The sequence below is a fragment of the Monodelphis domestica genome, chromosome 2, assembly GCF_027887165.1.
Source record: "Monodelphis domestica isolate mMonDom1 chromosome 2, mMonDom1.pri, whole genome shotgun sequence".
Taxonomy (NCBI): Eukaryota; Metazoa; Chordata; class Mammalia; order Didelphimorphia; family Didelphidae; genus Monodelphis; species Monodelphis domestica.
Window position 1 is genome coordinate 224287403 of NC_077228.1, and position 27759 is coordinate 224315161.

A 27759-nucleotide genomic window follows, 5' to 3' on the forward strand; every position below is an offset into this window, starting at 1 on the left:
GCATTCAACTGTTATGTGAGGGCAATCAGTCAGAATCTCATTTTCTCTTATTCTGACCTGCTGTTCAACTGACCTTTCATTCTGAACAAAGAGTACAAGATGTTGAGTCTTCTGTTTTTCCAGAATCTGACCCAGGGTGGTCTGAGTCATTTAATATTGTGTACTGCAGGGGGCAACGCCCACTCTGAACTCAAATTTTTCCGGTAATAGAGAGTAGAATGTTCTTTCAGCTTTCAGTTAAATATCTTGACCTTGTCCTTGTTTATCTGTTTCCTGTACTTCTAAAAAACAAAAACAAAAAACAGCCTAATATCCAGGCTGCAATTATTTATGTTCCATGCTTTATATTTTAGAGTCAACATTTTTATTAAGCAAAGTAAATATGGTCAAGTCTTGAATAATCAGATATAAATCTTCAGGTGAGCTCTCAATACTTGTTTTCACAACCATTTCATAGATATTTTAATTTGCTGACAATGTCCAAAAAAATGATAATGTAAACACCTAATCCTAAAAAAAAAGCCAGAATAATTACCAGAATAGTAGACACTATTTTTATTCCATCTCCTACTTATAATATGACATTCAATTATTAAGTTTGGTTGGGTAACCTGAGGCCAGCTAAGTGACTCAGTGGATAAGAGTGGCTGGAGTCAAAAAGGCCTGAATTCAAATTCGACCTCAGATATTTACTAGTTAAATAATCCTGGGCAAGTCACTTTACTCTGTTTGGAAATTAAATACCATTCCAGTATCTCTGCCAAGAAAACCCCAAATGGGCTCATGAAAAGCAGGACCCAATTGGAATAACAGCAAAAGGTAGCGTAATCCCATAAAGGCCATGCCAGTCAGTGGAGTATTAGCTCGGCCAGGTTCTTCCATGCTAAAAAAGTTTTAAGAATGGTCCTGGCAACAGATCATTTTTTCTTTCTAAGAATTCATCTAGCTAAGTAGGGAGAGTCTTATCACCAGTATATTGGCCTACTATTAATTGGGCCAAAATTATTTTAACAAAATATAAGAATAGTCCATATTGGAGGGCTTTAGAAAGGGAAGCATACTGCTACCTTATTAGTGGAAGTGAGTGAGTACAACCATTCCAGAAAGAAATTTAGAATTATGTAATTAAAGTCACTAAAATATCTATGCCATTTGACACAAAGATTCTATTGCTTGGCATATACTCCAAGAAGGTCATTGATATTTATTTATTTATTTATAATAGCACTTTTAATGGCAGCAAAGAGCTGGAATAAAAAACATTGTGGTATATGAACATAATAGGACGTTACTGTGCTCTAAGAAATGATGAACATGATTATTATAGAAAAGAGTCTAATAGAAATAGAAAGAATAGAACAGAAAGAATTACATGTACTGATGAGAAGCAAAATAAGTAGAACCAGAAAAACAATATGTATGTGAATATACATATATATATAGAGAGAGAGAGAGAGAAAGAGAGACTATGACCATTTAAATGGAAAGAAAAACAACCACAATAAAAATTAAAAATGAATGTTGCTACATTTTTAAGAACAAGTTTATTTGGGGGCAGCTGGGTAGCTCAGTGGATTGAGAGCCAGGCCTAGAGATGGGAGGTCCTAGGTTCAAATCTGGCCTCAGACACTTCCCAGCTGTGTGACCCTGGGCAAGTCACTTGACCCCCATTACCTAGCCCTTACCACTATTCTGCCTTGGAGCCAATACACAGTATTGACTCCAAGATGGAAGGTAAGGGTTTAAAAAAAAAAGAAGAAGAAGAACAAGTTTATTTATAGCAAATATCTATGACAAAGGATTCATTTACTCAAATATATAGAAAACTGAGTCAAATTTCTAAGAATACAAGGCACTTCCTTAATGACAAATGGTCAAAGGATATGAACAGGAGTCACATTGAAAAAATGCTCCAAATCACCATTAATTTGAGAAATGCAAATTAAAACAACTCTGAGGTCCCATCTCACACCTATAAGACTGATTAATAACAAAAAATAATTTTAAAATACCCAGAAAGATTATATGTAGTGACGTAAAATGAAGTGATCAGAACCAGAAGAACACTGCAATGCACAGTAACAGCAATAATGTACCATGGTCAATTGTGAATGACTTAATTATTCTATTATAAGTAATGCAAGGATTCAACACAATGCCAAGGAACACATAATGAATAAAGGCTATCCACTTCCACAAAGGGAACTGATAATAGTCTGAATACAGAGTTTATTTTCTTCATGAACTTTTCTCTAATATAAATGTGTCTTCTTTAATAGCATGACAAACATGGAAATATGTACTGCATGATAGCACATGTGCAATCTATATCCTATTACCTGCCATCTTGGGAAGGGAGGGTAAAGGAAGAGAACAAAATATCAGAAAAATTACTATGTATATGTATGTGTAATCTTTTTTAAAAAAGAAGAAGAAGAAGAAGAAGAAGAAGAAGAAGAAGAAGAAGAAGAAGAAGAAGAAGAAGAAGAAGAAGAAGAAGAAGAAGAAGAAGAAGAAGAAGAAGAAGAAGAAGAAGAAGAAGAAGAAAGAAGAAGAAGAAGAAGAAGAAGAAGAAGAAGAAGAAGAAGAAGAAGAAGAAGAAGAAGAAGCAGCAGCAGCTAGGCTCCAAAGATGAGCTAAGAGAAAATATTTACTTTAAATTCTTTGCAAAGATTGGGAGAGAGAGTGGGTCTACAAGTATAATTGTCAGATTTTTTTCAAGCTATTTATTAATTTTGTTGAAATTTTTCTCTTCTTTCTGTCTTATTTTTTCTTTGATATAAATGATGGCTCTCTGGGAAGGAAAAAAAGAGGAATATAGTGGGGAGTAAAATCTAGGTAATATAAAAACAATAGATATGAGTAAAATGTATGTAAAAAAATTAAAATCTTATTTAACCAAGGTATTCATGAAAGAAAGAAAAATTAAAATGGTTCTCAATTTTGTGTGACTCATTTCCCAACTGATAAATGGTCAAAGGATATAAACAGACAGTTTTCAGGCAAAGTAATCAAAGCTACCTATATTCATGTGAAAAAATGCCACAAATCACCATTGATTAGCGAAAAAAATTAAAATAATTCTGAGATATCACCTTATACCTATTAGAAATGACAAATGTTAAAGAGGATGAGGCACAACAGGGGTTGTTAATAGACTAAACAGTTAGTTCACTAATGGTGAACTATTAGTGGAATTGTGAATTTAAAAATTTGATGGGCGTCCAACCATTCTGGAGAACAATTTATAGAATTATGCCTAAAGGGCCATAAAATTGTGCATACCCTTTGACCTAGCAATATTACTACTAAGTCTGTATTCTGAAGAAAATTTTTAAAAAGATTAAAGACCTTTGTATAAAAAACTCTTTTTGTAGTGGCAAAGAATTAGAAATTGGAAAGATGTTCATCAACTGATATAAAAACAAAAGGGAAAATGTAAAAATAATAAGCAATGAATTGATTCTGGGTTATAAATGGATTTAGATTTAGATACTCTGCTTACTGTGCTCACAAAGTATCCTCAGCTTATATAAGTGAAGTGAAGCTCATAAGTGAACTTCTCCTCAGGGCCAGGTGCAAGGGCACTAAGGAGACTTGTTATGAAAAATAAACTATTTATTGAGAGTATAAGGATAAAAACAAAGGATTTCTAACTCTAAGGGATTTTAACTCTACCCAAATAAAACTCTACCCAAATTAAAAAATAAAGCCTGTGTCCACAGGCTATACTGATCCTTCCTGACCTGTCTAGCCCAAATTTCCCCTATTCTAAATAAACTAAAACTCTTATCCTTATAATTCTTAACTTCATCTCCAAATTATAAAAATAACAAAAGCTGGATAATTGAGCCTTAGCAAGAACCAAGTTAGGACTCTGAGCCTTAGCAGACTCAGAGTCCAAATCAAAGATCAGGTCTTTCTTTGGTCTTCTCAGAGTTAAAACAATCTATAAAAACAGCAATAGTTAGGCACTAGTGTTTCCTAAGTTGGGAAAGGAAAACACTTCACTCAGAGAGAGAGAGAGAGAGAGAGAGAGAGAGAGAGAGAGAGAGAGAGAGAGAGAGAGAGAGAGAGAGAGAGGGAGAGTCTGACTCTGCCAACTGCCAGAGACCAGCTGCCACACAGAAAAACTGTTGACTTGAAACTGACACTCTCAGCTCTGTTTGAAACTCCAATTCTTTCTCAAGCCAGGTTCTCTACTTCTTATCTCTAAACTAATATAATAAGACTTAATTTCTAATATCATCCTTATGCTGGAGAATGGCTGAACAAATCATAGAATATGTTGGTGATGGAATAATATTATAGTATAAGAAATTATGAGAGGAATGGTCTCAGAAAGGCATAGCAATGATTATTGTACACCGTAACAATGATATTGTAATAATAATCAATTGTATAAAGTTAGCTACTTTGATCCACACAATGATCCAAGATAATTCCAAAGGACTTAAGATGAAAAAATTCTATCTACCACCAGAACTGGTGAACTCTGAATACAATTTGATGTATAATTTCTTGCTTTCTTTGTTTTTCTTGCTTTTTGTCATATGGCTATGAAAATGTTTTGTGTGATTTTACATACATGATTGATATAATATTGCTTTGCCTTCTCAGTGAGTAAGGGAAAGATAGACAAGAGTGAGAGAATTTGGAACTCATCATATTAATGTTAAAATAAATAAACAATAAGTTTCATAGACTTTTTATATGGCATCCTACTTCAGTAAGAGTGGCAGAGTGACAGGAAGGGGGACAGTACCAAGATTCTAATTTTTTGAGAGCATTTTTAAAAATTAATTTAGCTATTAGATTTCTAAATGTGACATTCTTTTTCAATGAACAAGTAGATGTTATCTCAAAAAAACTGAATCAGTTTAAGAATGTTCCCCATAAGTCAACCCAAAAGATAAAAATAGTTACAGGTAAATAGAAATGGCTCACAGGTTTTCCTTGGAAAAGTAAGTAAAGGAGTTGTTTTTGTCATACATCCAAGGAGAATAAGAAATGGAACACTTAGTCATTTCCTATTGCTTTGCCAGTTAAAGTATATGCAGAACAACACTAATACAAATAATTACAATTTCTGTGTCAACCTATATTACAGAAAGCAAAGAAATAAAGTTTATGAAGAACTCATTAAAATGCTCCAAAATCAATCAAGACACTTTGATGCTTGGTAACTTCGAAGAAAAGCAGGAATAAATGAGGACAGTGAGAAATATGTCAGAATATATTATACATGAATAAAATGAAAAAATCAAAGCTATAAACTTTAAAAAGCCTCATGCCCATGAATCATGAGCACTTTTTAGAAGAAACAAATTAGATCATGCTGTACATTGTGAGCACTGAATAAAAATCATTTTTTAAAAATCAAATTAATGTGACAGTCATTCCTGGATTAGCATTGGTACAGTCAGACTTATATAGTCAGGCTTATCATAGCAAAGAACAAAAATAATATAAAGCTAGAAAAAACATAAAGATAAGAACATATTTTACATGCTACAACTTCAATTGAATCATTAATACCAAAAATTTGGAAACAGGTAGAAGAAAACATATAAGACATACAAAAAATATATAATAATTTCTTAAGATACTTAACTGACATATTCAATTGCCATAACAAGGAGATAAAAAGAACCTAAAACACAACTTTCCCCACCAACCAGAGAGGCATAGTAATCAAAGGAAACACTAGTTTAGACTAGTTAACTTTTTTTTTTACACTTATACCAAAAAGACAAGTGGAACTTGTATTGCCTCATCAAACAATAACAACAAAAGTGTAACAAGAATAACTTTAAAGAAAGCTGGTGAGATATACAACCTAATAAAGTCATCCCAAGCCTCCTTAAAAATGGAACTGCAAGGAAGACAAACATGTAAAAAATGGGAAAAATCTGTAAGCAAATTTTAGAATAAACTTTTTTATCATCTAGGATAGTGGAGTCACCATTCTTGTGGTGGATATATATATATATATATATATATATATATATAGAGAGAGAGAGAGAGAGAGAGAGAGAGAGAGAGAGAAGGTAGAAACAGAATAAAGCAGAATGAAGGGGAAAGTAGTGAAAACTAGACAAATGTACATGGAGAAGTTTCCTCCTGGAGACAACATCATTTTAATGCCCTAGAGAGATTGATTCTCAAAGTATCTAAAAGAGGAGATATCAAAGGAGTGAAAAAAGTGGACATTAATAATGGCCCCAAAAAAGATACAGAGAAATAACCCTATTCAACATCCCCATGATCATTAATTTCAAGTAAAGTATAAAGAGATATATTCTTACCAAAGGTGTTTGCCACTGCCATGAAAGAGAATGTAAAGTTCGAGTTATGTTGATATTCCTATAATTGTTAAGGTCATCCAGCAATTCCCATTTATTCTTGACGATAAATTGCCTGCATTAAGTCCCAGAACAGAGCTAAGATTCATGGATGGGATCCATAATCACTCAATATAATTTGTACTATATATCCACATGGGAAAAGTCAAATAAATTAATAATGTCTATTTCCCAGACTATGGCATGGAAGGATGGAAAACTTGTAACACTCATCTATCAAAATATACATTTTGGAAAATTCCTTGAGAATAGGAATTGTATCATTCTTTGTATTTGTATATCCAGTACCTAGCATAGTAAATGGTACATAGTAAGTACTTACTAATTGCTTATTAATTCACTTACCAATGACAGAAATGAAAGAGGGTTGAGCCCAGAACTGAACATTAGGAGGAGAATGGACTTAATTGCCTTTAGAAAACAGAAAAATTATTTTAATGGCACTGGGTTATTGTTTTTTTTTTCTGAAACAAGGTCTATGTTCTCCCGAATATCTTTTTTTCCTGGTCTTAAATGAATAAGTACTTATCCAGAGATGAACATGTATAGAATTGAAAATGAACTTGTGAGTTTGAAATGATCAGAGGTCCTGGGTCATATCAAATAGGAATTGAATGGATACAGAGGAAAAATTCCTAGAAATTAACTATTCTAATACTCTTAGAGAACATGATCTCCAACAAGAAGACTACCCCAAATTTATCTACCTTACCAACAGAAATATAATGGGAATTGTTTGGACAGTACTGGACCAAAGTGAAATATACAATAATTTGCAATCTTACAAACTACTTTATGTTCCAATATAAATATTGTGTTCCAATTTAAATATTAGTTTCCCAGTTGATGTAACAAAAGTTAGGTTAAATTACTAAAATGTTGTTTTGTTTGTTTTTGACAACTGCCCCTTTGTGATGTCCTGTATTTAGCATTCCCTTAATATGCAGGAATAAATGACCTACCACGTACCTAGTTCATATTATACACTGAGCACCTTCTTATTTTGCCTTTCACTATCTTGGGGAGGTCCTAAGACAAGGAAAGCTTGGACTAACCTTTAAGGATCAAGCTTTAAAAAAAAGCATCCCTAGGGACATAGGACTGGGGGCTTAATGAGCTAATAAATATGAGAAAAAGAAGCTTACTCTCATGAGAGGCAAGTTCCCAAGGACTGAACCTAGTCCAAACAGAATATCTGAGTCCAGAGTAGATGGGTTCCTTGGGTAGCAAAGGGAGTTCATAGAGAAGATGTCATGAAAATGAATGAAAATATATATGAAAATATAAATGAAAAAGAAGATTGGTTGGTCATATGATGAGAAAGGAGAATAGTTGATAGATAGCCCATATGCTTTATTGGTACTCTTGTAATGACAAGATAAAATGAGGAAGACCCCTAACAAATTAGGTAGATCCTTCCAGTGAGTTTATGTGAGATTATTCATGAGAATTTCACAGATGGAAGAGGAATAGATGGGTTGCCATTAGCAATGTTGGGAAGAACACTGATATTAATGAGACCACAGATCCATTTGTATATTTGAGAAAATACACACAACATATTCCAGCCATTTTATTTTTTAGAGCTAGGTCGCTAGCTTCTACAGGGTGATCCTTCTTTGAGCTAATGAAAGATCAAAGATCTATCAAGTGAAGTATTATTGCCTGCTCCAGTTATTTGAACCTGATTCAGTTTATTTTACAAAAGATGTTTAAAAAACCATTTCTCCTTGTTCAAAATGTCAATGTATTTTTTTCTACTTGGGGATTAATTTTATTGTGTCCCTGAATAAGATGAATTTATACAGCCTTTTCTTTCTAAACTTTAATATGTATACATCTGTACTTCAATATGGTTGTGTAAAGACAATACAAAAATGGATATTTTCTCTTTTTTTAAAAAGAAAAGGCGAGATCTTATCCTCATATCATATATCTGCAGTAGGATAGAGGAAAAAGAGACAAGCAACAATAGGCAGTGGTCATTATATATTCCATATTATACCTGAATGTTGCAATAAATCTGTTATTTGATCTAGGTAGGTCTCTCCCCATCCTTCTCATCATCCAGAAGCGCAGATGACCATCCGTCTCTTCTCTTGCTGGAAATGTCTCTGTGAATCATCCAGCAAGCACTCTCCCAGTTTACTGTAAGTTTTCCCTCTGTTTTTTTTTTTAATACTCCATGATTACTAATGAAGCCCTACAGCTAACCATCTGTTTTCTGTTATAATCATGAAAGGGCCACTGTTTTTCTTGTTAAGTTATTGAAAGGTTTCAGAAGATGTCGTTAAAACTATAGGCTTGGAGTAGTATTATTGTTGCTATTGCTATGATTATTAAGTGGCAGAAAAATAAGAATGGTAGAGTTCTATATTCATAAATGGGATGTATATTATTGAAAATGAAGATGCCATCTTATTTTGTTCGGTCTACTATGGCTCCAGAGGGCATAATTAGGAGTTATGGTTAGAAGTTGGATGTTACAGAGACAGTTTTCAGCTCAATAGAAGATAAAGCTTCCTAACATTTGGAGCTGTTCTGAAGTAGAATGAGTTGCCTGAGGATAGAAGAAGGTAATGAATATTTTACTCCCCATTCCTTGAGATCTTCAAGGAAAGTCTGTATGACCACTTATTGAGGATGAGGTAAAAGGATTCATGTTCAAATACAAATTGGATGAGATGATTTCCAAGATTCCTTGCATATCTGCAATTCTGTGATCCTAATCATTGACCACACTCATTCCCTGTGAGACCCTGGCTAAGTCATTTTTTTTATCTTTGTATTCCATTACTCCACCTTTTCTTTAACAGGTACTTAATGAATGTTTTAAATGAGCCAATGAATGAATTTAACTTCTCAGGACCCATGATTTCATCCTTGATAGTACAAACATTTATTTTGTAAATGTGTGGTATTTACTTATCTGGGTCCATATTATTTGTTGTTTTATTCCCATTCCCAACACCCAGAATGGAAGCTTCTTGATGGCAGGGACCATTTTAGTTTTGTTTTCATATACCTAGCACCTAAAACAGTGCCTAAAACATAGTTTGTGTTTAATAAACTATTTGCAAGGAAGAAAGGAATGGAGGGCAGGAGGGAGAGAGAGAAAGAGAGAGTAAAGGAAGCATTGCCTGAAATACAGGATAATTCAATGATTTGCCTAGTATCAAAAGAGTTGGCAGAGGCAGGATTTCATCTAGGTCTTCTTGACTTCAAGACTAGTACTCTATCAATCATGGGACCATGTCTTCTCATCTAAAAAAGGGGACATTTGTGCATGTAAGGACACAGGGCAGATGCATGATATGAATATCTAAGAAACTTTTTGAATTCTTTACAGGAAACAAGCTCTGAATATAGAAACCTTCATGATTATTCATGTAATGGATGGGTTTAAGAAGCCTCTGAACTGTATCCTCCTATATCATGTCCTCATTCTCCCACTATAATTTCTAGCACCTGGTCCACTCACTCTTCTGATGAGACACAACTGGGAAACAAATGCTTTGGACTCATTAATTTCTTGACAGGAGACAATACATTTTTCCATTTAAATTGGGAAAAGCTTGAGGGAGAGTGTGTTTATGGGGTTTCGTTTTGAACTTTAAAGCTTTATTAAGAAATCTTAATTAGAAATTAAGGGTCATTACTTTACATCCTGCTCAGGGGCCCAAATGTCCTGCTAACATTAATCATGAGCAGGACCCCTACTGTCTCCCTTTTGCTGCCAGCCTTCTCACTATGTGTGACATTAGACTACAAGGGATCAAGTAGGCAGTATGGGCAGGTGGTGACATCCAAACCATTCCATTTCAGTTTCATCCCCTGCAATAAGGGGAAGTCCAACCCAGGAAATAACTGTCATTGGCATCTTTTTATTCTGTCATGAAGTTCACTGCACCCTCAAAAGCAGTCACATCAACAGCTGATTCCCACTCATGGCAAAAATAAGCCCCAGGCAATATCAGAGCTCTTCCTCTGACTTACTATTCTAAATTTGGTATTTTTTGTGATCTTCAAACTATGTAAGCTGAAAGAAAAGAACTTTACAAGGTCTTTGACCTAGTGGGACTTGAAAAACATTTCAAAATTCTTGATACATTTATGCAAAAACATAATTTGTACAATAAACTCATTTATTTATTTTTTAAATATCAATTACATTGTGTTGTTCAACACATTTTAACCTTTATTCTGTTAAATCCATTCCTCCAAAAGATTTTCAGTGACAGAAAACCTGCTACCTCATTGAAAAAGCCTATTCCACTTATTGAAAGCACTCACTATTAGGTTGCATTTTCTTGCATGGAGGTTAAATGTGTCCCTCTACAATACCTACCTATTGTTTCTGGTCCTGTTCTCTAGAGTCAATCAAATCAATTCAATATCTCTTTTATTTGACAACCTTTCAAATATTTGCTGATAGTTTTTTTCCCATGTACATCTTCCCTTTTACAAGCTAAGAATCTTTAATTCATCCAAACAATACTTGTGTCCAGTTCCTTTACAAAGTTACTTGCTTTCTTCTGAATCCACTGCAGTTTGTCAGTATTCTTCCTAAAATATATTGACCAGCATGCCTTAGATAGGATTCTTTTTACCCTTCACCATATATCTAGAGGCAATATGGTAGTAGAAAGAGGATAATATATGGTATAGATGGTATAGTAAAAAGAGACTCTGGATAGACTCAAGCAAAGACAAGTTTAAATCACCTCATCTCTGTAAGCTTCAGTTTTCTCACTCATAAAAGGAAAATAATAATATTTACACTATGCCGCTCAAAATTATTGTGAGAAAAGTGTTTTATATGGCTATCAACTGCTGGGGCTACTACTAAGTCACCTTTGTTAGCTGATTTGTTCTCAAAGAGAAGGAGCTCATTTTAATAGAAAATTAAGTAAAACACAATTAAAAAGGAAATATGCTGTGCCATTGTGGTTTAATATATTCCAAAAGGCTTTAGAAATAAAAATTATTCTTATGTTAATTGATACATTGGATTCTAGAGCACTCACACATTCCATTAGCATGGACAATTGAGAATTTAGACCAGGAGTTCTACCTGGAGTTCACAACCCCCAAAGATCCCTGGATCAACTTGGGGTAGGGAGTGGTGGTGGTAATGAACCTGTTTTTAAAAAAAAACATTTTGATAGCCATATTTTAACATAATTGCTTCCCTTTGTAATCCTACGTATTTTTTATTTACTTAAGACCATTATTATGAGATGGGATCTGTAGGTTTTACCAGACTGCCAAAGATATTCATGACGCAAAAAAAAAAAAGGTTAAGATTTTCTGTTTACACAAATATCCAGGGAATACTCACTAAGCTTACATGATTGCTCTGGATAAGTATACCCTATGAAAAAAAAATTTAATCCAGATCTGTGATTTTATTTATTGTGGCCTTTTCTATAAAATCATTTGATAAAAAGGGGCTAAGGTGGCAAGTTAAGAGCTCCTCTCCCTTTTGAGAATGCCCAGGTAAATTGTCTTTATTCTGAACCTAGAGTTGTACCCCTAGCTTACCAATATTTGACAGGTGTCAGATATTTCAAGTTCAATATCAAAAATTGTGATGAATTCCACCATGAATATGATGGAATATTACTGTCAAAGGAATTATAAAAATGAAAAATGCAAAGAATCATGGGATGAATTTTATGAACTGGTATGTAATTGATTCATCCCAATTCTGGTCAGTTTTCCTAAAGAACAGTACCATGGCTTGTATTGTATACATGTGAAGGATGTGATTCCTGACTGAGAGAATATTGAACATGACATTTTGTATCTACATAAAGGAATTTTTGGAGGTACACGTTGGGAGAGGTCCTCAAGAGAAATGGGTTGAGGAAAGTGAAGTAAGAATTTTTTTCCTCCAGTAATATTTTATTATATTTTCCCCCAATTACATATGGAAACAATTTTAATATGTTTTCTGACATTTTGCAATCCAAATCCTCTCCTTCCTATCCCCCTTCCTTAGATAATAAGCACTTTTATTTAGGTTACACATGTGCTATCATGTGTAATATATAGTTCCATATTCATCAAGTTGTAAAAGAAGACAAATATCACATATATAAGAAAAAATTCATGAAGAAAATGAAGTGAAAAATGACATGCTTCAGTCTGCATTCAAACTCCATCAAATCTTTCTCTGGTAGTAGAGAGCATTTTTCATCATGAACCTTTTGAAACTGTTTTGGATCATTTCATTGCTGATAAAAGCTAAGTCATTCACAGTTGCTCATTGTATGATATTGTTACTGTATACAATGTTGTCTTGATTCTTCTAACTTTGTATCATCAATTTTCATCAATTCATATGTCTTTCCAGGTTTTTCTGAAATTGTCCTGTTCATCTTTTCTTATGGCACAGTTGTATTCCATCATAATCATATGCCACAATTTGTTTATCCATTCCCCAGTTAATGAATATCCCTGTTTCCAATTCTTTGCCACCACAAAAGAGAGCATTATAAATATTTTTGTACAAGTATGTCCTTTTCTGCTTTCTTTGATCTCTTTGGGATGCAGACCTAGCAGTGGTATTGCTAGATCAAAAAATAAGTATGATCTTTCAACTAGCTAGTGGGAACCACAGACATGTGGGGAAACCAGTCCTTATCATGCCCCTTGACTTCAAGCACTTGTAGCTCTAGACACTGCTTAGATCTTACCCTTTGGTAAGATGATTCCCTTTCTCCTAGTTTGAGCTGCTACCTTATCTCACTCCTAGTTGAAGAGTTCATTTACTATTTTGTATTCTTTGAGCATATTATAATATGCATAATTTCTCTAATTTCTGTTTGCTACTTTCTTTATTAAAAGTTTATTCGTTTTTGGAGATAGGAGAGATTGCTCAACCTCAGTGCTCCCCCACCCCCAATCTATCCAGAGATCCTCTGAGGGGAGGGTGTCTATGGATCTCAGGTAGAGAGTTTAGATTCTCAATTATTCATGCTAATAGAGTATGAGAATGTTTTAGAATCCAACATAACATATCCTGCCTGCCCTTTCTCCCCAAATAGGTTGAAAACTACTGGCATAACCCTCTTCCTCCTACTCTCCACAAAGTTGGACCAGATCCTAGGTCATATCTATCCATGCTACCCATGACCTATGTCTATATATTTATAGAACCACACACACACACATCTTATAGACCCAAAATGGAATTAGGAAAATGATATAAACAACGCATCTTCTTTTTCATTCATACATTTTATGTCTACTCAAAATTATCATTCTGCAAGATGAAATCAGAAACTCACACCTCTCCAACATCCTCTGCCCTTGGAACCCTTTCCTCCCACTGGTTAGAGAGGATAGAAGATGTGGACATCTGGGAGCTCCTTCCTATTCCTCTTCCATTTAATGATGACACTCAAGAAATTCTCCTCCTCATTTGCTACCTAGTTACTTTCCTGGGCTTCATTATCTCCAGAAATTCATTATTCTGCAAAATGAAAGCACCTCAGAAACTCATACCTTTTTAGATCATCTTTCTTCCCCATCCCTGATGCTGGGGTTTTATAACTTCATCATGCTTATGCCTGTGTAACCTCCCTCCCAAATTCCCTCCAACTTTTTAGCTTCTTTTTATGTGTTGTCTTCTCCATTAGATTATGAGCTCCTCAAGGATTGCCTTTCTTTGCATCCCAAGCATTTAGGATACTACCTTGCACAAAGACAATTTTAAAATGTTATTGATTATTTCTTTATTGACAATGATGACTACAATAATGTAAATCGAAAGAATAAAAAATACCTCCCCAAACTAAGCTTAGTATAAAGTATATGTAAGTGAAAATGATGTAGTCATTTCCCTCAAGGAATTTACAGTCTAATTGGGAAATTCAAGTAACAGTGAATAGAACACATATATAAGTAATTATATAAGATAGGTTTGGGAGGCTGACTTGTATTATGAATAAAGAGAAGTCTCTGGAGTCAGGAAAACCTTGGTTCAAATTCTACTTTTGCCAAATATTGATAGTGTGACCTTGAGCCAGTTACTTAAACTTTCAGTGCCCTTGGCAACTGAGACTATACATTATATTTCACCATACTAATTAGTAAAGTTTCAACCTTGAAAGTTTTATAAATTGTTGAAATTACAGATCTAGCACCTTTCCCTATCCCCAATACCTTTTAAAAATTGGTAATAGTTATTCTCAGCAATATAGTGATCCCAGACAATCCCAGAGACTCATGATGAAAAATATCATCTGCTCCCACTGAAAGAACTAGAATATGAATGCAAATTAAAACTTTCTTTCTTTTTTCCTTCTTTCTTTCCTTCTTTCTTTCTTTCTTCTCTTCTTCTTCCTCTTCTTCCTCTCTCCCACAAAATGAGTAATATGGAAAAATGTTTTATATGATTGCACATGTAAAATCTATATAAATTGCTTGCTGTTTCAAGGATGAGGGGGATGAAGGAAAGTGAGAATGACGGAGAGAATTTGGAACTCAAAATTCCTTTAAAATATATTTTAAAATTGGTTTTTATATGTAATTAGGGTAAAATAATTTTTTAATTGGTGAAAAAAGACAGTCAGGGAAATGCTATGAGAAATTTGAGGAAGGAGAGATAATTTTCAACTGAGTCAGGAAGTATTCAAGGAGCCATAAAGATGGGGGCACTTGAGTTGGGCCTTAAAAGAATGAAATGACTTCAACAGATGGAGATGGGGGATGGGGATAGTTTATTTCAAGCACACAGGATGTCATATGCAAAGACATAGACATGAGAGAGAACAAGACCAAAACAGAGAATGAAGTACAGTTTAATTTTGTTGCTCTATAGACTATATGTAAGAGTATAGTATAGTATAGCAAGGTTGAAGGGGGAGGGGGATGGACTCAGATATTGGAGGATTTAATGACAGAAGTCTGATGCAAGAGGCATATTGAAGCCAGAAAGATCAAGTTAAAAAAAAAAGACCTATTTGTACTCCTGAAGCAACTAAAAATGACTCTTCTACTGTTCCCCTGAGCATCTCCAAACTAGAATACTTTCAGGAAATTATATGATGCTTTATGGGAAAATGTTTTATTTTATTAACTCCTGTAAACATAGTATTTGCAGGAAAAAATATATAATATATATATATATAATATATAAAAATATATTCCTATTTTTTGTACCTGTTCTTTCATTCATAAAAGAAATTCCCAATAAGGAAACTACTTTTACCAATAGAAGTCAGTTCCAAAACTGCAACTTCTAGATTTAGAGTCTTAGAGAATTTAAGTGACTTGCTCACGGTCAGATAGATAGATAGATAGATAGATAGATAGATAGATAGATAGATGTCTATATGTTGTTATGATTAAAATTTAGGGGAACTGAGGCAGGTAGAAAATTGGTTTCTCTCTGCAAGGAGTATTATATTTTTATGAGGTTTATTGAAGATTAAAATATAAAGAAAACACAAGTAAGAAAAGCACGTGTCTAGGCCCAGAGAGCCTATTCACAACCACTCACATCTTGCCTGCTAGGTGGAGAGCCGTGTGCTCCAAAGCCGAAGGAGAAAAAAGAAAAAGCCAGAGCCTATTCACAACCAAGTTAAATACCCCATCTCACTCTAGGCCCAGGTGAGGTTTCAGTGAGATTAGAGGGCATTCTGGGGAAGTGGAGCAAGGACTTCTGGGAATTGAAGTCCTGGATTCAAGTCTCCATTTTTACAATATACATATATATTTGAATATATATGATTGTGCATATAAAATCTATATTGATTTACATGCATATATATATTTGAAAAGCAAGAATGTTAATTGCAGTGTATGTCTGATATCATCATTAGGAAGGAACAAGGGAAGAAGATCACCTCTAGAAAGATGGTAGCTTAAACCTTTGTGAGACTGGACCAGATCTCCAGGGAAAAGGAAAGAGAAGAATGAGAGGGATCTAGAAATGAATCATTTTAAAATTATATTTCTTGTCAGTCTGATGTTTTCCTAAGGATGTTTCTATTATTTGCTCTTAGCTGATCTCTACAAATGAACCCTCATAGGAAAATCTGAACAAAGGACATTTCTGATCTCAAAATCATAATTTAAAATCAACTTATTTCAAATATGCAAGTGAATACTCATAGCCATTATTGTGGAAGACAATGCAATTGGGGAGAGGGGGCAGATTTCTGTAACCAGTTGGGAGAAAGAAATCATGAAAATGATGAAATGTAAGATAAAAATAAACTTCTGCACCAGTTTTTTAGGCAATGCTTATGAGACACTCTCATTTCCATTTATAACATAGTCTCTCATTTGATAGCAATGTGTAACAAGAAGCTATTTGCAGGCAATTCAGCAGTTCTTGAGCCAGCTTTGATTCTGACAGGTGTTAGTGAAATTAATGGAAAATTCTCAACATCAAGCAGAAAATTTCATTTCAGTTTGTCACCAAACAAATATGTCAACATTTTACATTGATGCAGTGTATTAGTTCATGAATAATTAATACATTGTTCTTTGGTCCAAAATAGGAAAATTAGCAAGGCATTATTTTTACTACTTAAATCTTTCATTATCTTTTCACTTATCAAAATATACACTTATCCATGAATGCCAATATGTACATGGAACTCCAAAAAATATATTTAAAAATACAGTCCTTATTCTTTTAGAAATAACAATCTAAAGACTAATTTAGAAGGGTCATTTTTATATCTTCTAGAATTATCTCCTTATTCCCTTGCATTTATAAGCTCTCTTGCACTCTTAAGCTTGATAGTACAACTTCATATGTGTGTATATATATATATGTGTATATATATATATATCTTTCTATCTCTATATACATGCATATATATTTCTCCCACAGTGTGGATGTAAAAAGTAGCATAGTCATGGTAATGGTATATGTCAAAGAAATTTAGAACATGTGATTTGAAAAAGAATATTCCTTTTTGTAAAGTCTCATCAAAAGTATTTCTTTTCTTTAAATATGTAGTTAAATATATATATATATTAAAAGTATAGTAAAAAAAATCCTTCTATCACCATTTTCAACCAGTACATTGGAATACTTGATTATATTACTAATATGTTTTTGGTGGGTCATAATATCTGGGTTTTAGAACCATAGATACTTTTACAGATGAAGAATTTGGGGAATAAAGGAGATCTGAGGGCATGCTCATGGTCACACAATTAATGAAATTCCTTCTTGTCCCACCAACCCTTCCATCTCAGCCCCAAGGTTCAATGCAAAGAGTATCTACTCTTTGGCTATCCATTGATATTCTCATAAGTTTGGGGGAGGAGACAATTCAGGTCTTGGAGAAAGGCTAAGGTAGGAAGCTAATTAATTCATCTCCAAGTCTTTACTAATACTCTATCAATTTCACTCCAACCCTGATGAATGATATCACAAATAGGCACAATTTCGATCTCCTCCACTTGGAAAGTCCTAACACAATTTGTGTGTGTGCACATGTGTATGTGTGTGTATGTGTATTTTCTTATTGTTTGGTTCTATGAATTCATGCATATAGGGAATTCCCAAAATGGCTATTTCTATCATCAATTGGCAACTTAACTATAAGTAACTGAAAGTTGCCTTGAGTGCTGAGAATTCAAATAACTTGCCCATGATCACATATGTAGTATATGTCAGAGGCAGAACTTGAACCCAAGCTTTTCTGATACTAAAGCTGTCCCCACTCTTCACTATTTTATGCTACCTCTCTACAGGGTATATATTCTTTCATATTTTTTCCCAGCCAAAAATCTGTATTCAACATACTCCCTTTGTATAGAGCTTCCAAAAAAAAAAAGTATAATGTGGTACTCTTAGCTTGTGTGTGTATGTGTGTGTCTGTCTGTCTCATAAGGAGGCAAAAATAGACATCTCTACTATCTTCTCTCCCTAATCATCTCCCAGGGAGACTTTAATTCCTTCCAGGAGAGGAAGCAGGAGATAGATGTCACCCAAGGAGAAAATTTCCTGAAGTCTCTAGTACAGGAAAATGAGAATGGGGACACGAGGGAGACTACAAGCTCCTTTTATGTCAACTTCTTCCCAGAGTCTTTCTTTCTCATCATCAACCAGAAGAGAAGATGGTATCGCGCATCTTCTCTCTTAAAGGTGAAAACTAAAAGAAAACAAATCGCTCTTCTCTCCTGCTCTCACCAACTCTGAGCAGCAGAGGACATTGATTTCCTTCAGTGAAGAAGAGTCATATACTAAAGGGCTTGAGGGTCCAGGGAAAAGGAAGAAGGGAGGAAGGGAGGAAGGAAGGAAGGAAGGAAGGAAGGAAGGAAGGAAGGAAGGAAGGAAGGAAGGAAGGAAGGAAGGAAGGAAGGAAGGAAGGAAGGAAGGAAGGAAAGAAGGAAGGAAGGAAGGAAGGAAGGAAGGAAGGAAGGAAGGAAGGAAGGAAGGAAGGAAGGAAAGAAGGAAGGAAGGAAGGAAGGAAGGAAGGAAGGAAGGAAGGAAGGAAGGAAGGAAGGAAGGAAGGAAGGAAGGAAGGAAGGAAGGAAGGAAGGAAGGAAGGAAGGAGGGAGAGAGGGAGGGAGGGAGGGAGAGAGGAAGGGAGGGATGCATAATTCAACTGGATTTTACATGTGTCTTTGATCAGAACCTATTTCCATGTTGTTGATGTTTGCACTAGGATGTTCATTTAGAGTCTATATCCCCAATCATGTCCCCTCGACCCATGTATTCAAACAGTTGTTTTTCTTCTGTGTTTCTACTTTCACAGTTTTTACTCTGAATGTGGATAGTGTTCTTTCTCGTAGATCCCTCCAAGTTGTTCAGGATCACTGCATTGCCACTAATGGAGAAGTACATTACATTAGATTGTACCACAGTGTATACACAGTGGGGTGTATGGGGTGTTCAGGAAGGGGTAGTATCTCTGGTATGGAGAGCTTGTCGTGCCCTCTTAGGGCAGCTCTCCAGCCTCTGACCCCCAGCTGACACCCAGCTCTCACTTGTGGCTCCTAGTAGCTGCTAGCATGTGGCAGCAGCCATACCCCGGGCAACGGCTTCGACAGGCCGGCTAAACCTTGTGAGGGTAGCCATTGGGTCATCGCCGACCCCTGGTGAACCAGGGCTTTGCTCACCCAGCATGTGAAGACTGCTTCAGCGGAACAAAGGAAGGAAGGAAGAAATTGACAAGAAGGTGAGAAGGCGATGCAGCAAAACACTGTGGAGTGCTTAGGACATGTTGGAGCACAAAGGACAACACGGCCACCCAATGCAGCTGAGGAAGTCTCCAAGTGTAACGACTTTTTGTGCCACTGGACCCAGGCTTCCAACGCCAAGAGAGTGGGACTGTCTCTGTGCATCAACTTTTCCACTTAAATCTCCTTCACGCACAAGTGTCTTTGTGCACACTCATCTATCATAGATGAAAACGCACAAAGACAACTGTCATCCTTGGGTACCAAGAGACTACTACTACCACAGTGTATCAGTCTCTGTGTAAAATGTTCTCTTGGTTCTGCTCCTTTTGCTCTACATCAGTTCCTGGAAGTCATTCCAGTTCCCATGAAATTCCTCCAGTTTATGATTCCTTTGAGCACAATAGTATTCCATCACCAACATATACCACAATTTGTTCAGCTATCCCCCAATTGAAGGACATCCCCTCGTTTTCCAATTTTTGCCACCACAAAGAGCACAGCTATGAATATTCTTATACAAGTCTTTTTCCTTATTATCTCTTTGGGGTACAAACCCAGCAGTGCTATGGCTGGATCAAAGGGCAGACAGTCTTTTAGCACCCTTTGGACATAGTTCCAAATTGCCCTCCAGAATGGTTGGATCAATTCACAACTCCACCAGCAATGCAATAATGTACTGAATTTGCCACATACTGTCCAGTATTCATTACTTTCCTTTGTTGTCATGTTAGCCAATCTTCTAGGTGTGAGGTGATATCTCAGAGTTATTTTGATTTGCATCTCTCATAATCAGAGAGATCTAGAACACTTTTTCATGTGCTTATTAATAGTTTTGATTTCATTAACTGAAAATTGCCTATTCATGTCCCTTGACCATTTATCAATTGGCTTGATTTTTTTATACAATTGATTTACCTCTTTATAAATTTAAGTAATTAGACCTTTGTCAAAGGTTTTTGTTATGAAGATTGTTTCCCAATTTGTTGCTTCCCTTCTAATTTTGGTTGCATTGGTTTTGTTTGTACAAAAGCTTTTTAATTTGATGTAATCAAAACCATTAATTTTACATTTTGTGATTTTTTTCTAACTCTTGCTTGGTTTTAAAATCTTTTCTTTCCCAAAGATCTGACATGTATACTATTCAGTGTTCACCTAATTTACTTATGGTTTCCTTCTTTATATTCAAGTCATTCACCCATTCTGAGTTTATCTTGGTATAGGGTGTGAGATGTTGATCCAAACCTAATCTCTCCCATACTGTCTTCCAATTTTCCCAGCAGTTTTTATCAAATAATGGATTTTGATCTCAAAAGCTGGGGTTTTGGAGCTTATCATAGACTGTCTTGGTGAGGTCACTTACCCCAAATCTATTCCACTGATCCTCCTTTCTGTCTCTTAACCACTACCAAATTGTTTGATGACCTCTATAGTATAGTTTGAGATCTAGGACTGCAAGGCCTCCTTCCTTCACATTTTTTTTCATGAATTCCCTGGATATCATTGATCTTTTATTCTTCCAAAAGAACTTTGTTATGGTTTTTTTCTAATTCAGTAAAAAAATTTTTTTGGTATTTCAATGGGTATGGCACTAAATAAATTAATTAATTTGGGTAGGATTGTCATTTTTCTTATGTTAACTTGTCCTATCCATGAGCAGCCAGTGTTTTTCCAATTGTTTAGATCTCATTTTAATTGTGTGGAGAGTGTTTTGTAGTTGTGTTCATATAGTTCCTGTGTTTGTCTTGGCAGATAGATTCCTAAGTATTTTATATTGACTAGGGTGATTTTAAATGGAATTTTTCTTTCTAATTCTTGCTACTGAGATGCATTAGAAATATATAGAAATGCTGATGACTTATGAGGGTTTATTTTGTATCCTGCAACTTTGCTAAAGTTGTTGATTATTTCAACTAGCTTTTTAGTTGATTGTCTAAGATTCTTTAAATAGACCATCATATCATCTGCAAAGAGTGATAGCTTGGTCTCCTCATTTCCTATTTTAAAACCTTCAATTTCTTTTTCTTTTCTAATTGCTACTGCTAGTGTTTCTAATGAAATGTTAAATAATAAAGGTGATAATGGGCATCCTTGTTTCACTCCTGATCTTATTAGGAATGAATCTAGTTTATCCCCATTGCAGATCATGTTTGCTGATGGTTTTAGTTATATACTGTTTATTATTTTTAGGAAATGCCTGTCTATTCCTGTGCTTTCTAGTGTTTTCAATAGGAATCAGTGTTGTATTTTGTCAAAGGCTATTTCTGCATCTTTTGAGATAATCATGTGATTTTTGTTGGTTTGCTTGTTAATATGGTCAATTATGTGGATGGTTTTCCTAATTTTGAACCATCCTTGCATTGCTGGAATGAATCCTACCCGGTCATACTGAATAACAGTCATGATCACTTGCTGGAGTCTTTTTGCTAGTATACTATTTAAGATTTTTGCATCTATATTCATTAAGGAGATTGGTCTGTAGTTTTCTTTCTCCGTTTTTGACCTGCTTGGCTTTGGAATCAGTACCATATTTGTGTTGTAAAAGGAACTTGGTAGAACTCCTTCTTTTCTTATTCTGTCAAATAGTTTGTGTAATATAATAATAATAGAATGTAATATAGAATTCGTTTGTGAATCCATCTGGACCTGGAGATTTTTTCTTAGGGAGTTCTTTGATGGCTTGCTCAATTTCTTTTTCTGATATGGGGTTGTTTAGGTAATCTATTTCTTCCTCTGTTAGTCTAGGCAATTTGTATTTTTGGAAGGATTCATCCATATCACCTAGATTGGCATATTTATCACAATATAATTGGGCATAATAATTTTTAATGATTGCCTTAATTTCCTATTCATTAGAGGTGAGGTCTCCCTTTTCATCTTGTATATCGTCAATTTGATTTTCTTCTTTCCTTTTTATAATTAGATTGACCAGTACTTTGTCTATTTTATTTGTTTTTTCAAAGTACCAGCTTCTAGTCTTATTTATTAAATCAATAGTTCTTTGATTTTCTATTTTATTAATTTCTCCTTTGATTTTTAGGATCTCTAATTTAGTCTTCATCTGAGGATTTTTAGTTTGTTCACTTTCTAGTTTTTTAATTTGCATGCCCAATTCATTGACCTCTGCCCTCCCTAATTTGTTAATATATAAACTCAAGGATATAAATTTCCCCCTAAGTACTACTTTGGCTACATCCCATAGATTTTGAAAGGATGTTTCATTATTGTCATTTTCTTCAATGAAATTTTTAATTGTTTCTCTGATTTGTTCTTTAACTAACCAATTTTGGAGAATCATATGGTTTAATTTCCAATTAATTTTTGATTTGCCTCTCCATGTACCCTTACTAATGATTATTTTCATTGCATTGTGATCTGAGAAGGTTGCATTTATTATTTCTGCTCTTTTGCACTTGTTTGTAATTTTTTTATGTCCTAGTACATTGTCAATCTTTATGAATGTACCATGTGCTGCTGAAAAGAAAGTATATTCCTTTTTGTCTCTATTTATTTTTCTCCATATATCCACCAACTCTATTTTTTCTAAGATTTTATTCACTTCTCTTACCTCTTTCTTATTTATTTTTTGATTTATCTAGTTCTGATAAAGGAAGGTTCAGGTCTCTCACTAGTATAGTTTTTCTATCTATTTCCTCCTTGAGCTCCACTAGTTTCTCCTTTAGAAATTTGGATGCTATGCCATTTGGTGCATACATGTTGAATACTGACATTTCCTCATTGTCTATACTGCCTTTTATCCGCATGTAATTACCTTCCCTATCTCTTTAGAGTAAATCTATTTTTACTTTGACTTTGTCAGATATTATAATTGCCTTCCTTTTATCAGTTGATGCCCAATAGATTTGCCTCCATCCTCTTACTTCTACCCTATGTGTGTCTACCTTCCTCATGTGTGTTTCTTGTAGACAGCATATGGAAGAGTTTTGGTTTCTAATCCACTCTGCTATTCACTTGCATTTTATTCCATTCACATTCAGAGTTATGATTACCAGCTGTGTATTTTCCAACATTTTGATTTCTACTCCTAGTCCTGCCTTTTCTTCTTTCACTATTTCCTTCTATACCAATGTTTTGTTTTTAGTTGGTTCCCCTAATTCCCATCCTTATTTTACTTCCCTTTCTATCCCCTTCTTATACCCCTCTTATTTTCTTTAAAGTCTTTTTATACTAACCCCCACTCTCTCCCTCCCTTATATTGCTTCCCTCCCAGTTCATTTGTTACCCTTCTACTTTCCTGCAGGGCACACATCAATTCTCTGCCCCAATGTATTTGATTGTTCTTCCCTCTTTAAGTCAATTTTAATGCATGTAAGAATTGAGTATTTCCTATCTCCAATGTCTTTACCTTTCCAGTGTATTGTTGTTCTTCCCCCCTCCCACTATGTGTTTCTTTGTGACATATAAATTTACCCCATTTTGTTTCTTTTCCCATTTCTTTTAGTATTAACCTCTTTTTTAGCTCTAGTTGTATATATACATACACATATATGTGTATTTATGCATACATATATCTATATACATATTTATGTCTTGGCATTTCATCCTATACAGTTTGTCATTGTTCCCTCTACATATATTTCTTCTAGCTACCCAGGTAATGATAACAATTTTTTAAGAGTTACAGATGTCCTCTTTTCTTATAGGGATACTTATCATTTTAACTTATTGGGTCTCTTAAAAAAAGTTTTGGGGGTTTTTTTTGTTTTCTTTTCCCCCCCTTTCTTAATTGCCTTTTGATGATTCTCTTGAGTTCTATGTCTAGGCATCAAATTTTCTGTTCAGGTCTGGTCTTTTCTTTACAAATGCTTGGAATTCTATTTTGTTAAATGGCCATACTTTCCCCTGTAAAAGTATAGTCAGTTTTTCTGGGTGGTTGATTCTTGGTTGTAGACCTAGTTCCCTTGCTTTCTGGAATTTCATATTCCATGCCTTTTGATCCTTCATTGTAGATGCAGCCAGATCCTGTGTTATCCTAATTGTAGTTCCTTGGTATCTGCATGACTTCTTAGCAGCTTGTAATATTTTTTTTTTCCTTGGTCTGATAATTCTTGAATTTGGCTATAACATTCCTGGGTGTTCTCAGTTGGGGATTAAGTACAGGAGGTGATCTGTGAATTCTTTCAATCTCCACTTTTCTCTCTTGTTCTAAAATATCAGGGCAATTTTCTTGGATAATTTCCTATAGTATGATGTTCAGGCTTTTTCTTTTGTCATGGTCTTCTGGCAGACCAATGGTTCTTAAGTTGTCTCTCCTTGAACGATTTTCTAAATCTTATATTTTGTGAATGAGGTGCTTCATATTTTCCTCAATTTTTTCATTCTTTTGATTTTGTTTTATAGTTTCCTGCTGCCTTGTGAAGTCACTTGCTTCTAATTGTTGTAATCTGGTTGTTAAAGACTGGATTCCATCCCTGGATTTTTTGTCATCCTTCTCCTTCTGGTCTTATTTTCTTTAGAGGTCATCTTTCATATTCGTTGCCTCATCTTTCATTTCCCTTGCCTCGTCTTTCATTTCCTTTGCCTCATTTTTCAAGCTGATTAATTTTGGCTTTCAAGACACTGTTTTCTGTTTCCAGATGACTTATCTCACTTTTTAAGTTCTTTTCCCAGTAGTCTTCAGCCTCTCTTAATTGTGTTTTGAATTGTATTTTGAGTTCTTCCAAAGCCTGTATCCAATTCACTGGAGTTTCTGTTTTTTTGCTTGGTGTTCCTTTATCCTTCTCTGTTCCATTTGCTCTTTATTCATTGCCTGGATATAAGCTGTTGATTGTAATTTCTTTTTTCTTTTTCTGTTGTTTGCTCATATTTACCCTTTCTTTATTCCCTGTAGTTGCCTGCACTTTTTCTCCTCTCATTTTGTGTTGGATCTGTGGTTTTGGGTTTTTCTGTCTGCCTTCACCCTTGGAGCTTAGTCAGCAAATCTCTCAGCACAGTCTGTGGGAGAGGGGTGTTGGAGCTTGAGCTTCCCTGCCCTCTGAAGGCTTTGATGAGATTAAGACCAGCTGAGTAGCAGAGCTGCATGTGCCCTGAGGCCAAAACCTTGGGAAGGGAGGGGCAATATGGAGTGTCTCCTCTGCTGTAACTAGGCTGCCCACTCTACACTTATTCTCCAACTGCTTCCCCATTGCCTGTGTTTGATGCTCTGAGCCTAGCACAGCTTTGCCCACAAGGTACTCCCTTCAGACCAAAACCCTTGCCTGCCCAGAGGTTTCAGCTACCACTGGAGACTCAGTGCTCTCAGTGGGGGAGTGGTCCTGGGACCTTCCATCTTCCTTCCTCTTAAACCCGTGTTCTCAAATTCAGGCTTTTGGGGCACATACCTTTTAAGTTGAGTCCAGCAGGAGGGTTCCTTGGCTCTGTCCTATTGTTAGGTTTGATTTTCAGTCCCCTAGGAGCATTTAGTTTGTAATTAGTAAGGAAGGGTTTTCAGAGGTCTGAATTTTTGCTGCCTCTTCGCTATCATCTTCACTCTGCCCCCCAGAATTAATTTTTTAAAATCACTTCCTTCCATTTAAGAATCAATACTGTATATTGGTTCCAAGGCAGAAGAGTGGTATAGGCTAGTCAATGGGGGTTAAGTGGCTTTCCCAAGGTCACACAGCTAGGAAGTGTTTGAACCCATATTTTAATCCAGAACCTCCAATCTCTAGACCTGGCTCTCAATCAACTGAGCCACCCAGTTGCCCTCCAGAATTAATTTTTTTAAATGTTCCTACCTTTGTCCCATACACCAATATTATATATATATATATACACACACACACATATATATATATATATATTAGTTGCATAATTGGAGATTTCATTATACTGGCTAGAATACACACAAGGTTGTTTATTTGTTTTTTAATTTACCTCCATGTTTCATCAGCCTATATATGATTATCTTTCGCTAGTTTCACCTATAATAATCAATTGCATGTATGGCCTGTAGAACTCATTAGAACTGAGGTGGAAAAGTGAGTAGAGTGTGAGACTGGGAGTAAGGAAGGCTTTATTTCACTTCTTGCCTCAGAGCCTTACTAGTTGTTGGACTGTGAACAAGTCATTTAACCTCTCTGTGCCTCAAATTTTCCTCATCTGCAAAATGGGAATAATAGTACCTACCTCATTTTGTTGTTCTGTTGATCAACTGAGATAAAGGAGATAATGTGCTTTGCAAATCTTATGTAGATGCTAACTATTATTATTATTATCCAATACATATAACTTAGATTGGCACTGAAAATAAACAATGAGCTGTATCTAGAATTGAACAGGAGGAAAATTGTCTAGATTGTCTTTGAAAATTGCACATTGGGAGCCAAGATGGTAGAGTAAAGGCAGGGACTTGCCTAACCTCTCACAAATTCCCCTCCAAATAACTTTAAAATAACATCTCAAAATGAATTCTGGAGCGACAGAACAACAGGACAGGATGAAACCATTTTCTCTCCCAAGACAACTTAGATGATCAGCAGGATATGTCAGTGTCACTGGGGTGAGAGTAGAATACAGTCCAGCACAGGCCATGCTTCAGTAAGCTAGCAGCAGGCCTTAAGAGCTACTGAATTGGTAGGTGGCTTCCAGAGCTTTCAGCTCATTGAGGGTAAGGGGGTCAGACAACTGGTCAAAAGAAGAATACAGTGGACCTTTTGCTAGCACTGGAAGCAAAGTTCTGTTACATTACCCATATGCCATTCCAGGTAAAAGAGGAAGAGCACTAGAACACTAGAGTGAATAAGTGGCTACATGGGAGCAGGGGACCCTAGTCCCAGTTGCAGCATAGAGAAGAATACTTAAGGTCACACAGAACACAGGATAGGCCAGGAAAGCAATGACAACTACTCCTTAGATCATTCCACTACAGAAGAACTGAAAATGTACAGACCCCCAGAACTAGCTCTGAAAATAGGAGCATGAAAAACTGGAAGTTTGGAACAGTAACCCCTCTTCCTCAAGAGCAGACACCCAACTTTAACATAAAGTTAAACATCAAAAAATAGGTTGGAAAAATGAGCAAAGAACAACAAAGAAGAATCTAGCCATAGATCAAAGCAAAAACTTAGAAGATGGCAAAGTGAAAACGGCTACATGCATCAAAGAAAAATATGAATTAGTTGCAAGCCCAACAAGAATTCCTAGAAGAGTTCAAAACGGCAATTTAAAAATCAAATAATAAAAATAGAGGAAATATTGGGAAAAGAAATGTACAAAAAAGTAATTTTGTTAAGTC